We start from the raw sequence: 18,269 nt of genomic DNA, 5'->3' as shown, positions 1-18,269 counted from the left end.
TTGATGTCTCCTAAGAGGATATACAGAAGATAGTTCACTTTATATCCGATCATTTTTGACGGGTACTTAACTTAGGAGACATCGCACCACCACAACCAACCATGTTCTATTTGATCCCCAGCATTATGGACTATCACACGGCATCGTAATTTCCATTGCAGCAAGCTCCGGTACAGGACAGGCATAGGAATTCTGTCCCACTCCTCCTTGCAAGTTTTCCATAGACCATCCAGGGTATGCGAGCGGCGATGTTGAAGATGTCGTTTCAACAGTACAAATGCGCAGTAAAGATACGTTGGACTAGCATCTGGGCTTATCACAGGAATATCTTCAAACGGAATCACGAATTCCTAATTCCTCAGCCATTTCCTGATAAAAACGTAGTGATGTTCTGGCAGTATGATTCGAAGCTTTGTCTATATGGATTATCACCTAGTTCCCGTTCATTTCATACAATTGTGGGATGTCTCTTTGATAGATACGTGTCATAATTGATTTTTGGAAGTATGTTGCTTTCAACTTCACGTTGTTTGACTACCATGCATGTCATCAACTTACCCTCATATCCGAATCCCGTACCACCCATAAAGCACGAGAGAAACTTTCCCTGCATTGACAAAGTTGCTGCGTCCCTTTCCGTCAATGTCAAGATATCTGATCGGTCGAATGTGACCATCAGCAGTGAGATGTACATGTGATTCATTCTCTGTGACAACTTTCTTTATTTTGGAACCCGCCAGGTACTCTTCATGAAGTTTTCTGCAATTCGTCATAAGTTGAGCAATGTGACGCGGTAGCAGGTGGTGTACACGGGCCTTCCGCACATACTTCAGCCTGAAACGCTTGCAAATTGTTTTGTTCACAGTTGATGGCACGAGGAGGAATCTGTGGCTCATGTCACGTTGAGTCGGGGAATTTTATTGGCTCACCAATCGACGGATCAACCTTAACACTACGAGTGTCACTTTTCTTGCAGATCTTCTTTTGATTGTTTTCGTGGGTGAATGTTTTCGCAAGAGGAGCCTGTTGTATGTAACGGGCCACAATAGCTTTCACAGTAGTCACCCCGAGTGTTATACCATTATCCCGAAACTGTTTCATAATGCGTATATACGAAAACTTAGTATGAAAAGGGCCATTACGTAACTCTCCAAATACCGGTTAATTTTCGGGGCCATTTGAAAACACTTACGCATCTACAAGGTCCGACACAACATTGCTCCCACCAGAAAACCTATAATACCAGCATGATACGCCAGGTAGCAGCACCAAATCGAAACTGGTCGGATATACAGCGAACGGTCTTCTGTATGTTCGAAAGCTGACCTCCATGTAGGTCAAAAAGGCATACGATAGAGGCTGTGTAGATCGAACATAAATGGTGATAATAATAATGATATTGACTGGAAAGTAGAGTTTCAATATGATGAGTTCGGGATGTTGCTCCACGACCTACGGTTATGCCGGCTAGGTTGCAGAAGGTGATGAAAAGAAATGAATGAAATGATGGAATGAAGAAAGTGGGAGAAAACGGGAGAATCCATCGGAAACCCACGCACACGGTGTTTGCCCACCACAAAGTTCACTTGGCGCGAGCAGGGATCGAACCTGGGACCCCATGCATCAGAGATGAACGCTCTACCACTGAGCCACGGCGGTCCGGAGCTAAAAAGTTGTATGTAATTCCCCAAAATAGTAAACTTCTCCATTTTCCTAAAAACCTGCCCGGATCACTTTTAATTCCTGAAAAAGAGAACATGTCAGGATAAAGTGATCGTCTGATAACCCTATTTCTGAGACAGGCGACCCTGTGATTTACTATCGCCCGAGGTCCCGGAAATCAATGGTACGCCATTAATCGTAGCGTCAATAATATTAAACAATAACAGAGAAATGCTTAATAATATTTCTTTTCTGAGAAATAGAGCATACGTATTTCATATGCTGTTCGCCAACTAACCGGATGACCTGAGTTCGTTCCCTAAATGTGAACCTCAATAAACCCAATTGGTACTTACTTGTACAGCCTTGATTCTGGGAAGGGCAGGTAAGTCACACAAAGTAACACTCTACAGGGTATTAAGGAAATTAAAGCTTTATGGAACTTACATTAAGATTACATGACTTGTAAAGTTGATTTGTATTACCTTTTTTAAAAATCATGACCCAAGCACAAAACAAAAAAACAAAACAACTCAGTTCACCTTGTATATCCGTAATAGGTCAAAGTATTGGGAGCAAAACCAATCCAAATTACAGTTCTTTGTGGCTTGCATATAATAAGAGATCAAGATGACTTGACAATGGAAATGAATCTCCAGCACATTCTGTCGCAACTATCAAAGACAACTTAAAGAGAGAGTGCGTGTTGTAATTCTTCCTAAACTGATGAAGATCGTGCATGAGAAAGGAAAAGAAAGGAAAAACAGAAGGTTAAAAGATCATCAAAAACTATAATGACGTGTACTGTAGGCCTACGTACGATTGACATTCAAGCTACCTCATGGCTGATAAATAACGACGTGCATTTCATAACAGTGTTAAATGAAACTGTTTAATATTCAACCGTCTGTGATAATTGCTCCATTTGCTGTTCCATCAAGTAGAATAGACTAAATTTAATAATTAGTTCTTTTGATCATTTGGGTATTATACTAACCGCAGAGTTAAAAACAACCACCTTACGATTAGAATTTATTTCTGTAATAATTTCCGTGATTTCTTTCAGTCTGTTCAATGTCAGTACACTGTTTGTAGATTGAGGGGAAATTTTCCTAATATAGGAAAATTTGGTTTAAAAAATTTAGCGAAAGACCTACAGTTAGTGGTCAACTTATGACTAACTTCGGTTATAACTGCACAGTCGTATGTTCATACATGATTACCTACTATACAGTTCTGTATAGATTCTGCATATACTACAATTTCGATCAATTGTCAACCCAAAGTATCATAAGTACTTTGATACATGTTTACGGTGCTTTCGCGTGCCCAGTTTTTGCTCATTGGAAAAACAACAACGAGCATTGCATATACGCTCCCATGAGCGACAAATATATCATATATATAAAAGCGACAAATATATCAAAGTTTCAAAATATGCAAAGCTCATTTTCCTTATGAATTTATGTTGCTCCATTGACTGAGTATTTTTGTATCTTTGAAACAAAATTAATAGATTTCGTAGTATATTCACAGTAGATACTTAATCAAATTCAGGATGAGGCCTCTCTTGGCTAAGTTGTTAGTATACGCGCCTTTGGCGTGTGAGTATCGGCGGGATCTCTATGGTTCGAATCCCACGTTAAGATGTAGATCTACGTCACACATAGTCTCGCTATTAAAAGGGGCACTAAATTCAAAATCAAATCAACGGGTCCGCGGTGGCTCAGTGCTAGAGCGTTCACTCTGGTGCATGGGGTCGTTGGTTCGATCCCAGCTCGCGCCAAGTTAACTTTGTGGTGGACAAACACCATGTGAGTGGGTTTTCTAAAAGTTTTCCCTATTTTCCCTGCTTTCTTCATTCCACCATTTCATTCATTTCTCTTCATCATTGTCTCCTTTAACCTAGCCGGCATAATCGTGGGACGTAAAACTCACAAATTTCATCAAATCAAATCTGGAGTGTCCGGAAACTTTTGAGCAGTCGTTTACATTTTTAACAATTTTCAATAATAATTTGCAATTGTATATTGTACCGAACTCACATACACAAAATGAATAAAAGCTTAATTTAAGCATTCTGTAGTAAGAGATTCAAAGAGCGGGTACGGGATTCCTTCGTTCGGGTATTGCATTGCATTGCAGTAAAACTATGTTCTCATACCATATTTTCCATCACAGATGAAATATTGGTATAGCAGTTCGAAATCAAACCAGTTCAAATGACAATATTTCGCTTCACTCAGACCCTGTGATCATGCTCTCCAAGTGCCTCTATGGTAAAACTGTCTAATGATTAACGCACACAAATCACGAGTTAAGGTTCTTCCCTAAACTCATCTCCACTTTTTAGAACTTTAGTAACTTAAAGGCAAAGCAGAATATAAAAAAAATAGAGAATGAGTCAGTGTATTAATTTGGGTGCCCAATAATAATGACGTAATAAAGTGAGTACCCAAATGTCTGGTCCATTACAAAATGTTTTCGAAACGATTATTAGTTCTTTTAATAGCATTCTGTAGATACTACCTGTCTCATTAAGCTTATTTAATATCGTTTTCTAGATAGTACCTGGCTGACTGTTTATTTAATATCGTTTTGTAGATACAACCCGGCTTACTAAGTTTATTTAATAGCGTTCTGTAGATACTATCGACTCCCTAAGTTTATTTAATGTCGTTTTGTAGATACTACCTCGTTGACTGTTTATTTAATATCGTTTGTAGATACCACCTGGCACACTAAATTTAATACCGTTCTGTAGATACTATCCAGTGTTGCCAACAAGCTCTGAAGAAAATAGGCTAGATGCCCTTTAGAAATAAGCCATTTTAAACAACAACAACAAAAAAAAAATGCTAGATTTTGAACTGCTAACTTATAATCCACATTGTAGATTTTAAACCCCTTTTTTGTATGTAGGATTATAAGTGAGTTATAGCAAAATTTGATATGTTGAATTTTATTCGCTAAAGACTGACAAGCAACATACATGACTTTAAATTACAATAAAATCCATCAACAGCTTATCTGACTTGTGAAAGTCAACAGTTATATTATCGGTTCAATTGAAATAAGTCATCATCAATGACGTCGTAGCTAGTCGAGGCGCTGGAACTGGATGCATCATTGTTGGATTATGGATTGCCAGAATTGGTTGTATTTTTGTACACTGCGATTGGCCCAATTTTCAGTAGTATGTACTTATTTCGACAGGTCATAGTCGTTACAATCACTTCTAATTAAAACTTAATTCTCGGTACAATCATATGATTCATCATGATTGCATTGAGAGTTTTCAAGCTAATAAGATATCCTATTTGTTTCCTTTAATAAACAAAAACAATCTTTGTGGCTTGAAGAACCAACAATTTACTAAACTTGTATTAGAAAACTTTCATTCTTGTAATGAAATGCGAAAATTAAAATAATTAAAAAGAAGCAAATGGAGCAGTTACGGGGGCGACATTAAAATTGTTTCTGAGTTGATAAGTATTGTTAAGTAGTTGTAAATCTCTGGGTGGGGAAAGAGAAGAATGAAAAACAAGTGTTTGTTGCATAATAAAACACCCTCTGTCTAGAGAAATCAATACGATAATATATACTGACAAATAGGTTTTTTTAAATATAGGCCCTATTGTATTTTCAAAGAAAAAATAATTTTAGAATTAGGCTAGATTTAGCCAAAAATAGGCTAAATTGGCATCACTGATACTACCTGACTCACTAAGTTTATTTAATAGCATTTTGTGGATATTACCAGGTTCACTTTTCATTTTTATTTTTTATATTTATCATTGTCTATAAGTTATTCACTGAATTAAAAAAAAAAGTGGGGGTGATCTTGAAGAATAGCCTTTAGAAATTGTGGAATAAAGATAGTGGTAGGAAATAATAGAATAAATTAATAAATATTCTCCTACTCCACCAGAAGCTCAACATCATGTCCTATGATCGAGCAAGGAACGCATCACACCAGAATTGAACACAATGTTAAAAGATTCCGATTCTTCTTTCAGTTCGTTCCGATGATTTGAAATGTTCTTAAAAAGAAAAGCAGAAAAAGAAAAAAATCTCGTTAACAAACTACTAACGAGCTCCCAACCAAAGTAACCGTTGTATGTTAATATCCTGCGTCATTCTTAACATTCTCTCTGTTGGATGCTCCAGACTGATTCAACCACAACAGACTGTGTGGCGCTGATATCTAACTGCCAATGTTGCCAGATTTCCCTGAAATATCTTCTCTCTTTCTCAACATAATCATTAGGTAGTTCTGTTCGTGTCTTCCTAGCAAGCCATGCTTTTTCTTTCTTTTTTTTCACTTTTTTGTTCTTCTGTTATTAACTACCACTAAAGAAAGACAAAAGTTCAACGAAACTTTGTAGAGGTAAGGATAGAATGAACTGCAGATAAGTGTTGTAAACATATGCTGGAGAACAGAAAAATATCTATATCCTATATTTAATTATCTGTATTGTATCTGGTCAATAATTAAAATAGTAGCGTGCGACAACAGTGCATTTACAATAGTGTTGTGTTAGTAACCAATAATACACCAAAATCAACCAATTAATATTGTGTATAAGGAACAATATAATTTAATTTCGTTCAATAATTCAGTTCTTTTCTATTTTCTTCTTCAACACTTGGGTTTGGGGACTTACACAACTCAAGCTAATTGAGCAAAACACGGCTTCAGCTAGCATTTGTAATAAGTTTAATTAACCACATATAAATATGAATTTTAATTATACACTACTATCGATAGTAAGAAACTTTTACGATAATATAGTCACCACTGGTTATTATGCACCATCACTCGCCTCGGCGCGCTAACGCTTGTTCCGCAATTTAGCGCATAACATGTTTCGTAATTTGTTAATAATTTTCCATGTTTGTATACACGACTCCAAAAGTGCATTACCACCTGAAGTTCTCCTTTCCTGCAATAACAGGCAACCCAAAAAGGTCGGCGATTGGTTGCGAATTCGAAAGGCGTTGGACCAAACCTCAATTTTGTCACAAATATATCAGTGTGGCAAGCTGCAAATAAGAGAATAAAACAAATTGTTAAGAATGGTAATTTTATTATCGTGACGGAGTTGGATGACATCAAAAGTTACAAAATGATCTTACTTAAGCAGTTCAAACAAAATGAATGACAAGAAGCAAATATCAGAGGAAAGCATTTCTCTCCTCCCCCCAAAAAGAACCTCATAAGAAAGAAAAAAGTTACATAATGTAAAGTTTTAATATAAAAGCCTAACAGCATAAAAACAAACATCTACACGAAACGAGAAAAGAGAAAAAAAACAATAAGGGACACCAGTGGCGCAGCAGACATGCGGCCCTCCTATGCAAGGTAAAGATATCGGATCCTAGTTGTAAACACCATTGTTATAATAATAATAATAATAATAATAATTCTATTATTATTATTAAAAAGTCGTTTCCTTTACAAAATCTCTGACTGCCTAAGAGCATGCCTGCATATAGAGATCATGTGTGCACATTTTGTCAATGAGCTGTCCCAAAGGCCAAAAGGGATGGAAATCTCCAAGAGAGAGAAATAAAAAGCTTTCTTATGATAAATTCTAGTTCAAAGTTCGAAGCACTTGCTTTGGCACGTGATGTTTTGTTTCTTTTGCCGGGAACAGAAAAGTTCTGGCGCCTAAGAAATTAAATCATATAATATTGCAAATTTGTAAGTGGATATATTTACATTGGATTTTGTGGTAATAAAGACATGATTAGAAGACATTATTGTAAAAAGTAAGTTTTATTTCTTCATTAATTGCAAGTCTTGGCGGCCCCCTATACCTCGCCCCTCGAATATCGATATCGAAGATTTAGAATGATATATTCATGTCCATATATTTGCGATGGCGAATGTTGATATATGATAATATAGATATCGACGATAGCAATATATCGACATATCACATAGGCCCCTGGACCGAGAAGTGGTACTTAAAATATACTATAATCGACAACCAAATTCTAAATATGCTCTCCATTTTAGTATCCAATGTTGAGGGGAAAGGGTGTGAACCCGAATAGAAATTTTAAACCAAAAAATGTTAAAATAAAAGTAGGTTTTCCGTTTCCCCTGTAATATAAAACTATTAACAGAAAACTATTACTGTAATTTACCTTTTACCTCTGTTTCTGATTGTCATCACAAATCAGAGACAGTACACATACTTTACATAGTATAGCAATACAGTCTATAATTTTTCACAACCAAGCAAGCCGGAAAATGAATTTCCTGTTATATTAAAGTGAAATGTTCTACAAAATAATCATAATTCATTGGCCATATTTCTATCAGTACTTTGGCACGGACTGAGAGCTACAAGACTAACAGAACTAGAAACTAGAGATTCCATTCCTTTGTCTCAGACTAAAAGACATCTACATTTTCCTGAGATTTTCATTTTTTAAATATAAGTCTTCCTTTTCTTTGCTAATTCTGGCTACCGGGGTTTCGAGGTAATCGGTAAAGTTTGTCGACTCTCAAACCTCCACAGTTTGTGAAAAGAGATTTCACAGTTCATGTTATTTCTTTGTTACAAAACACTTCTAGTTGAATCTATTCATGTTGAATTACTGAACTTAAAAACATTTGCAATTATTGAAAATTGAATAATTATTTTTAAACATAAAAAGTCATTACAGTTCAGTAGAATGCAGTTGTAAATGGAAATGAATGAAAATATTGTTTATTTGTTGCGATATGCAAACTGAATGTGAATAATAAGTATTTATTCACCCATACTCTTTTCCAGAAGCGGATCTACGATGTACCTCTAGGGGCGCGGTGGGTTGTAATACTGCTACTTAGAGCTACTTTTAAGAGGTCTAAACTCTGGGATGGGTTTTATTTATATATAAAATAAGAAAGTTTCCTCTTCTGGGGGCGATTTCCCTGATCGCTCCCCTCGATCCACCCTTGCACTTGTGCAACAGAGTTTGAAGATATTTTGCTCGTATCTGATGTTGACGCTCTGATCTTGCTTTCTAGGTATGGGCAGATGCAAAGTGGAGCAAGCTTTATTTGAAATTTGACTAAACACGAAAAAGATTCTCCAAATGAAGTACAGTAGCTTACTGTAACTTAATTTTTCCGCAATAACTTTGTTTCTGTTGTGTTTTTTGAGTGTTCATGAGAGAAAGAACTTACAAAACACTTCCGAAGTGTAACACTCCGATTTTTATAAAATTCGGCAGGTAGATAGTATACATAAAATAATCGAATATGTGTTTTTTTTATTTTCTGCAAAAAAATGGCTTTTAGGGGTCAAAAGCCCCCACCCAAAATTGTGAAAGTTGACGAACGAAAGGCAAGAACAACTGAACCGAAGTCAATGAAATTGTGCACAGATATTGCAGACGTAAAATGAGGGAATACGGGTTTCGTATTTTCCTAAACAAAACGGTTGGGTGGGGCATAGACCCTTCCAAACCTTTGATCACAAAATATCAAAATTGCTAGTAACTGTATGTCAAATGTGTGCAAAGGACATGAAGAATTGCAACGAAATTTTTGTATGGGCAATATGCAAACAATAAATGAATACATTTTTTATTTTCTGAGGAAAAATTGTTTTAGGGGTCAGAAACCCCTCACCCGAAATTTTGAAATATAAGGACCGAAAGGGAAAAAGTGAACCAAAGTGAATGAAATTCTGCACAGATATTGTAGACATAAAATGAGGGAATACGTGTTTTATATTTGCCTGGAAGAAAAGGTTAGGTGGGGCACAGACCCCTCCAAAACTTTGATCACGAAATATCAAAAGTGCTAGTAACAGTATGTCATATGTCTGTAAAGGACATGAAGAATTTCAACGAAACTTTGTGTATGGACAATATGCAAAAAATAAACAAATACGGTTTTTTATATTTTCTGCGGAAAAACGGTTTAGAGGGGCAAATGTTCCCACTCAAAATTTTGAAAGTTGACGCCCGAAAGGCAAAAACAAGTTAACCGAAGTGGATGAAATAGTGCACAGATATTGTAGACATAAAATGAGGTAATACGGGTTAAGTATATTCCTGAAAAAAAAAACGGTTGGGTGGGCCACAGACCCCTCTAAACCTTTGATCATGAAATATCAAAAGTGCTAGTAACAGTATGTCAGATGTATGTAAAGCACATGAAGAATTGCAACCAAACTTTGTGTATGAACAATAAGGAAAATAATAAACGATTACGGTTTTTTTATTTTTGGGCGGCAAAAGTCCCCGTCCAAAATTTTGGAATTTGCCCCCAAAGGCAGGAAGAAGTGGACCAAAGTGAAGAAATGTGCACAAATATTGTAGAGGTAAGATGAAGGAAAACATTTTTCGTATTTTCCTGAAAGAAAAAAAGGTTGAGTGGACTGAGGCGTTGAGTGGCGGGAGGAGTGGACCGAAGCGAATGAAATTGTATGTAGATATTGGATATGTAAAATATTGCCTTTCGTGTTTCACAAGTGTGGTGTCTATCTCATTTTTTCAAATTTGGCAGATCAACTACAAGCACAAACAGTATAGCGTATTTTATAGTATTTCAGGAGGCACTTTCAACCCTTACAATGTTTTTCAGCATAAGCAAAACACGTGTCCATTTATTTCCAGTTTGCCGTTGATGTGCCAAATTTGAAGCAAAACGGATAAGGACACTTGCGAAACACGAAAGGCCTTGTTTTACATAGGGTCTATATAATATCTACACACAATTTTATTTGCTTCGGTCCACTCGTTCGTGCGCTATTACGGGAATATTTACTTTTTTTCGGATGGGGCCTAGGCCCCAACACTGTTTCTCCACACAAATTAAAACACGTTTCATTTATTGTTTTGCAAATTGTCCCTATAGGAAGTTTCGTTGCAATTCTCCATATTCTTTAGGAACTTCTGACGTATGCTTATTTGTACTTTTGATATTTCGTAATCAACGGTTTAGAAGATCCGTGCCTCACTCAACCGCTAAGGAAAATACGAAACCAATTATTTCATTTTACGTCTACAATATCTGTGCACAATGTCATTCAATTCGGTGCCATTCTTCTTGCCTTTTGCGCATCAAATTTCAAACTTTTGGGTGGGGTTTCGCCACCTAAAACCATTTTTCCGTAGAAAATAAAAAACGTATTCCTTTATTTTTTCGTATTGTCCCTACACAATGTGTAGTTCCAATTCTTCATGTCCTTTAAGTACTTCTGACATACTGTTATTACCACTTTTGTTATTTCACGATCAAAGTTTTGGAGGGTTTTGTGTCCCACCTAAACAGGTTTCTTTTTTTCAGGAAAATACGAAACACGTATCCCCTCATTTTGTGTCTACAATGTGTGTGTACAATTTCGTTGACTTCGGTTCACTTGTTTTTGCTTTTCGGGCGTCAACTTTCAAAATTTTGAGTGGGGGCTTTTTCCAACTAAAAACCGTTTATCTGCAGAAAATAAAAACCGCGTGTTCGTTTATTTTTTGCGAAATGATCATACACAAAGTTTCATTGCAATTGTTTACCTTCTTTGCATACACCTGATATACTGTTACTAGCCCTTTTAATATTTCATGATGAAAATTTTGGAAGAGTGCTTGCCCCACCTAACCGTTTTTCCCAAAAAAAATACGAAACACTCATTCCCTCATTTTATATCTGCAATATGTGTGTACAATTTCGTTGACTTCGGTTCACTTGGTTTTTGCTTTTCGGGCGTCAACTTTCAAAATATTCAGTGGGAGCTTTTGCCCCCTAAAACATTTTTTCCGCAGAAAATAAAAAACAGGAATTCTTTTTTCATGTGTAGTATCTACCTACCAATTTTTTTTTTTTCAAAATTGGAGTGTTACACTTCGGAAGTGTTACTTTTTAGTAACTAATTTTTCTTTTAAATTTTATGAACAAATAGTGGGAATTAAAGATGATATAAGCGAAAAATTTAGATCAATTGCAATTTTTGGCTTCTACCAACATTGAAAGAAATGACAGCACATTTATTTGGAATCAGGGTAGACATGAAATTTGAAGCTGAGATTTTACTATATTTCTGTCGTTATTTTAATGCACACTGCAAAGTTCTTAAATACTCATTAAGTCAGGATTTTACATCCAAATTGTTGCAACATAATAATTTTTGTTAGAAACTCCAAATCGCCAATGCGAATTTAAGATTAGCTGATACTTCAGATAGCATGAAAAAAGGTGAAGAGTGTAACCTAAGTGTGTGGCCAAGTGGGTTGCGAGGACGTTTAATAAATTGCATGTCTTCTACTCAGCAGTCCACCTCAACCGTTTCATTTTGTTTTAAAACAAAACAATTTTATCATGAGTTACATTAGCGCACACTACATGAGTGACAATTTATGCTATGATAAAATATATCTACTATCAACTTTAATAGAAAAAGAGCAGACACTTGATAATTATTAGGCAGTGAAATTTCAATAGATTCAGTGCTTGATCATGCCGCGTGTGAAGTTATGAAATATGACTTGGTTTCAACAGGCGCGGATCCAAGGGGAAGATTATAGGTGCTATAACCCTCCCTTGACGCTCAGTTATACACAGGATAAACTGGATTTCAATCATACTTTCTTTACACTGGATAAAGTTGGAAACTATGGTTTGGCCTATCCCTTGATCATATCGTAGTTCTGCGGCTGGGTTTCAATATTATGATGATCAATGATGTTAATGTGTGGTAAGAACATGCTGTTCTACAAGCCTCAAGTTCATACGCGATAAAATAGTATTTCTGCATTACTCACCTTTTAAAACTATTTTCAATATGTGTATGTATCTTTAGACAAACCCTCCTCAAAATGTTTGCTTTATTGGATACTGTATTTCAGACGATGCTTCCATTATTATCAAATAGTGTAAGTAGTTTTATTTAACATAGAATTGCATACGCCAAAACACTTGAAAATTTTCTCATTGTTTTAACTTTTCTTGACTTGATTTTGAGCTTAACGTCCCTTTCAGCAGCGAAGCTATATGATACGTGCACCTACTAATTAACGTCGAATCCGAACCACATGAACTCCCACCGGGAATCAAACCTGGATCTTCCATGCTTTAACTTTACTTGAATTTGGACTCGAACGCTCTCAAGCGGATTTAGCAGGGTGCACTCTATCGCTGAGTTTTCCAATGAATGTATTTTTTAGTAATTATATTAACTATACTTTTGAAGGGGTGTAATAATGTCGTTTTTTTAGATTTCCTTGAATTATACGTAATCAGCGCTCTTCTACCTGTAGACAAAGAAATATTGCTTTTAATAACTCCAAAATTACGATTTTTATCAGTAAAGAGAAGCTGTTCTAATAACTCTCGTACCGATTTCCTACTAGGCTGGGGGAAAGTGAATCTGAAAAAGAAGGGGAACTGTAGATAGCGGAATGACGTCACGCCGTCCCACATGTCTATCTTTGCCCATTGTAATTTCTTAGAAATTTGCGGGACACCGTACACATTTTTGGGAGGTGGGGGGCGGTATTTTTAAGCCTGCTGGTAAGTATTAATTGCTGTGACGACTAACGAAGAATATTATGCAAAAATAATAATAATAATACCAATACTACTACTACTACAACTATTACTATTACTACTACTACTACTACTACTACTAATAATAATAATAATAATAATAATAATAAAGGATATGATAAAGATATTTTTCAACTTTCTATTAAATTTCGTGTGGGCTTCTATGATTATGGATATGTTGTTTTTATAAGGAATAAAGAGGCTTCAAACAACACTTTGACAAATATGATGTGTATAAAAGACAAAAAAGCCTTATCAGTTGTTTTACAAAGAACTAAGCAACTGACCTTGTATCTTTTTTAATACAATGTTACAAGGCACAGAAGCCACATCTGTGGGCAGCCTGCTTTCTTGCCTGAGGGCAGCTTCAGTACTAAAATTAATACTTTCATTCCGTCAATACATTGTGTAGCTATCAGTCACACAGGTTCTCTGCAACAGGTTAATCGAACCACGTTGTTCTAGACAGTGGCGGCGGAAGATGGCAATCTTTGCCCGGGCTGAATTTTACAAGAAACGTTTTATTCATCGGGTAGGAAGCAAAGTCCATCGTATGTTGTAATACCTTCCCCTTTTCATTTCATACTGTGTGAAATCTAACTTGTATACTGTAGTGAGTTGCAGAAAAGAGAATGCTTTTTTAAATGGGATTATCAAATAAGATTGACTATTATCACAATATATTCAAGATGAAAAGTATTCATTAACAGTCATCGTACTTAGTTGTCTGCACTGAAATTCCCATAATGTGCTTTCTTCTTTACTAAAATGAACTCCGAGCTTCTTCGTTGCTAAGTGGTTAGCGTACGCGCCTTTGGCGTGAGAGACCCGGGTTCGATTGAGCTCATGTTCGGATTTCACGATTAATCAGTAGGTCCGTATCATATAGCCTTGCTGCTGAAAGGACTGAACTCAAAATCACCTCAACTAATATGAGCTTCTTGACAGTGGTACTGGGTTATTTCATAACTTCTTCCAGAAGATCTTTGTAGGGATGAAGAATCATCAAGTAGTTAATGTATGTTGGGTCATGGTGCTCCGAAGATAAGATTTAATTCTTCATAGAGTCGAAAATAATCTTTCCGGTGTCACTGAAGTTATAGGAAGAGTAAGGTAAAGCATTGTTAGCTTACTAACTTCCGAAAACAAATAATGAGTTATCTCTTTTGGTTCAGATTTCAATAAGACAACCAGATCTTGAACACCTTGAATGACGTTTAAAGAATCATTTTTGCTTCGGTAAAGCGAGGAAAGCATCTTTAACTGTGCTTTTAAAATATCAAAATATATTTTGTCCTTTGAATACATTTAGATTAAATTTTGGGATATGTAAACAGATTTTCCATTAGTATTATTAACCACCAACTGTTAAATTTCCTACAGCACAGAGAAAATATGGTCCTCAAATCTTCTGATCATGGTGTTTAAGACAAAGTAATAGCCATCAAAGTATTTTTCACGGTAATATTCTTTCGATGCTGAACATGATCAGTGTCGTATTTTGCCGTATCAAGTGTTTTAGGGATTCTTCTCTGCCGTAATGTAGGACTCAAAGTTAAATCTTCTGCGTTGTCCAAAACTTTATCTTATACAGTACAACAACGAAGTCGTTAAATTTGGACTGGAAGGAATGCTTCGTTACTTCTGCTCGTCTATGCATCACTGCAGCTTCAGCACAGATATCACTTTCCTGTAATTGTTTGGAAGAATGTTCTGCCAAGGAAAAAGTAAAAATATATGCTATTACACACATACTTCTTATTGACTTTTTTATTCTTTTTTCTCGTACTCGTTCGATCGTGGGATATGCACCACAGTGACGTTAGAAATGATGAGAAGGTTTTTCACCAGCAAAGGAAATGTATAATTTATAGTGTTCACCATTATCTTCAAAGCAGAAGGTTCTCTAATCAATCTAAATAAAGTGCAGGAGAGAAGAGCAGGAGCTCTGTTCTACTATATTTGATTCTAGGGTGCCAAAAAATCAGGTTTCTTTTTTTTCTCGTTCGTTTAGTATCTGTTCGTTGTTACTCGCTCGATGAACACTGAATTCAACAGGGTTGGACGGGAAGAAAAGAAGCAACAAAGCGAAAACGAAACAATACTGTCAATGCTTCTGTTATTATATTCTAAATTATTTTACAGAATGTTGTCTCTTCAGCGTGGTAGTTGAAAACGGAAGAAAGAAGACTAGCATCATATCAGCTGATTTATGTTAAGAATATATGCAATGTCTATTTACTTAAATATTTTAATTTCTAGATTACGTAGAATGTTGTAATTTTTGGAAAACCTTGGCTTCGGATCATTTTACCTAAATGTATGTTCATATGGGCTGGGAATTATATTTGCTCGGTGCTAATCAAGAAAGAAAGGTCAATCTCATAGAAACTAAATCACAAAATGCTTGAGTATCGACATATGAATGATGGTTAGTACTAAAGTTTGACACTAGGGGCTAACAACGATACAATCAACCCTTGAACCACTGAATGTGGCCTTGTACACGGAATTTTGATACTATATCACTCTCATTTCCTGATATTGCTATAAATCGGTATGATGGGTTTAGTTATTAATCGAATACGAAAATGTGAATAGCAAATGATACACTATACACACTTAATTATTTCACACACTATTCCATCACTCAACTACAATTGCTACTAATAATACTACATTACAAACACACACATGCCACATCTATAATTACAGAATATATTAATACACGTTATAATACATACTAATCATTACTACTAACTCACATAAACAACGCCCAAATTTTACCATATTAAATCGGCTCTATCGGTTTACGAAAGGAAAGGGAAAGAAAGGAACAGAGCCAATTGGCCCTTGTATTCACTAAATCACATTCTTAATTCGAACTGTTTAGTTACTGCCCAAACGATTTATTGAAAAATATAGCCCCCTTTCCTGAAGGGAAAAGAACCTTATGACAAGTATACTTTCAATCCATCCCTGCTGGAAGCTGTACCCCCAAGTTGGGAGTAAACAGGAGCCCTCTTGAAACTTTACACATGCATTATGATCGCTATCCTAACTACAATGAAATTAAATACCGCCATGTTACTACTAGATAAGTAAAAAAGTCACATTTACTACATACACGAACAGAAACGGCACCGGGACAGGCCTAACGTAACCCTAAAAGGAATAATTTTCAGGATAAAAGATTTTAAGGGAGAAACACTACTCTTCCGAAATCGTCTATGGATCTTTACGGACAACGAACAAACTGATGCACTTCACTTGGTAGAACCTGTCCATCACTAATTATATCTGTAAAACATGGCGTCACTGACTTACATTTCCTATTTCAGCTTTTCAGTCCGGTTTTTTACTCCGAAATTTAGTAGATTACGGCTCCGTGGCTTCCTGGATGGTATTTATTCAACTATTAAACCAAATTTACCTTATTAATGCAGCTTTTCTAGCTACTTTTTACTTTTTTGCTGAGCTGGGAAAATCTGGGTCTGCTGTCTTCGGCTTCTTGGTGTAGTATACGGATGCTCGCGCGTTGATATGTCGCGTCGGTAACTACACCAATCAAAACAAAGCTTTTTGGCGGTGGAGCATTTGAAACGAATAAAAAATGATAACATCTGGATTAAACTAGATTTTAGACAGTCATAGATATCTAAAATGGGGTGAAGAGAGGTCCAGACAATTCTGCTAAAATTTTAGATTGGTTAATTATTCCAAAATTTCCGTCCAATGGTGGGCCTATATTTCCGAATAGTGCTGACACCGTGAGATTTGTAATCATCCATTTAAAATGTCCATATACGAGATTTATAATTAATTAATATATGAATAAAGATATTAATCCCCAAAAATATGATTCCTAATGAATTTTTACCATCTTCCATGTTGATTTGGAATAAGATAACTAACAAAGACATAAATTATATAAATATAAAGAATTTTTTGCTGAGAGGGAAGTACAGTCGGTGCAAAAAATTTCTGGCACCTTCCCATCAGAAATATCATTACATCAGATTGTAATGGTACATTACAAAATCGTAGGCCTAACTTAACTTAATCTTCTACATACTAACCTCTCTTTAAGTAACTTGAGCTAAATATATATGTCCTAACTTAACGTAACTATAATATAGTTTCTATATACTCACCCAATCTAAGTTAACTAGCATGGAGAAAGTCAAAGTTTGTAGAAAATGAACACGCTTGCTAATATTGTATTTAGAAGGTACACCTATGCCACATTTTTACTGACTGCTTAAATGCCATTTGCTAATTATGTTTAAACATTCTTTATTCAGAACTTCAATATCCTTATCTATCGAGTAAACTAAACGATAAATTTCCACTGGACATTATATTCTCCAATCTGCATTAGAAAATTATTTAGTTCTTTTCTATCTTTTGTATTTGTATTTCTTTATTTAACATTTCGGATTACAACTCTCTGAGTTGATTTCTACATTCGTTGCAGTGAGTTTCCTATCTACAGAGGTTGATTCACTTATATTGAGCCGCATTTGAATGTGCCACTTTCCTAGAAAATTCCATGTTTTCATCACCAGTTGTGTTCGATCTTCAGGACATCTATACTGACTATTGCCCGGGATCGGAATTCAAGAAGACTGCGTTGTAGCTAGACTATGGGTATTGCAATCCACTCCTCTTTACAGGATTTCCACAGGTCAGTGACGGTGCGGACTCGATTTTGAGATAGGTGCCGCTTGGTAAGTCCGAAAACACAGTAATCCATTGGGTTGCCATCTGAACTCTTGACAGCGATGTTAGAGAGGAGGTTACTACAATTCCAGTTTCCTGTTCCATATGACGATAGAATTAAGGCAATGTTTCAGCTGTAAGGTTGGATGCCTTGTCTTGGTGTAGTTCAACCGGGTTCACATCTTAGCCTACGATCACAGTGCATCCGAGTTTTTACTCTGGCGATTGTCGGCCGACCGCGTCTATCGACTGCTTGGTCACACTGCAACCGATCTGTTGTCAGTCTGTCTTCTTGTGGGATGCAATATGGAGGATGAATTGGTGCTATTAGAAAATC

The sequence above is a fragment of the Thermobia domestica genome, chromosome 8 (assembly GCF_964235325.1).
Source record: "Thermobia domestica chromosome 8, izTheDome1.hap1.1, whole genome shotgun sequence".
NCBI classification, from domain to species: Eukaryota; Metazoa; Arthropoda; class Insecta; order Zygentoma; family Lepismatidae; genus Thermobia; species Thermobia domestica.
This window is presented reverse-complemented; position numbering follows the sequence as displayed.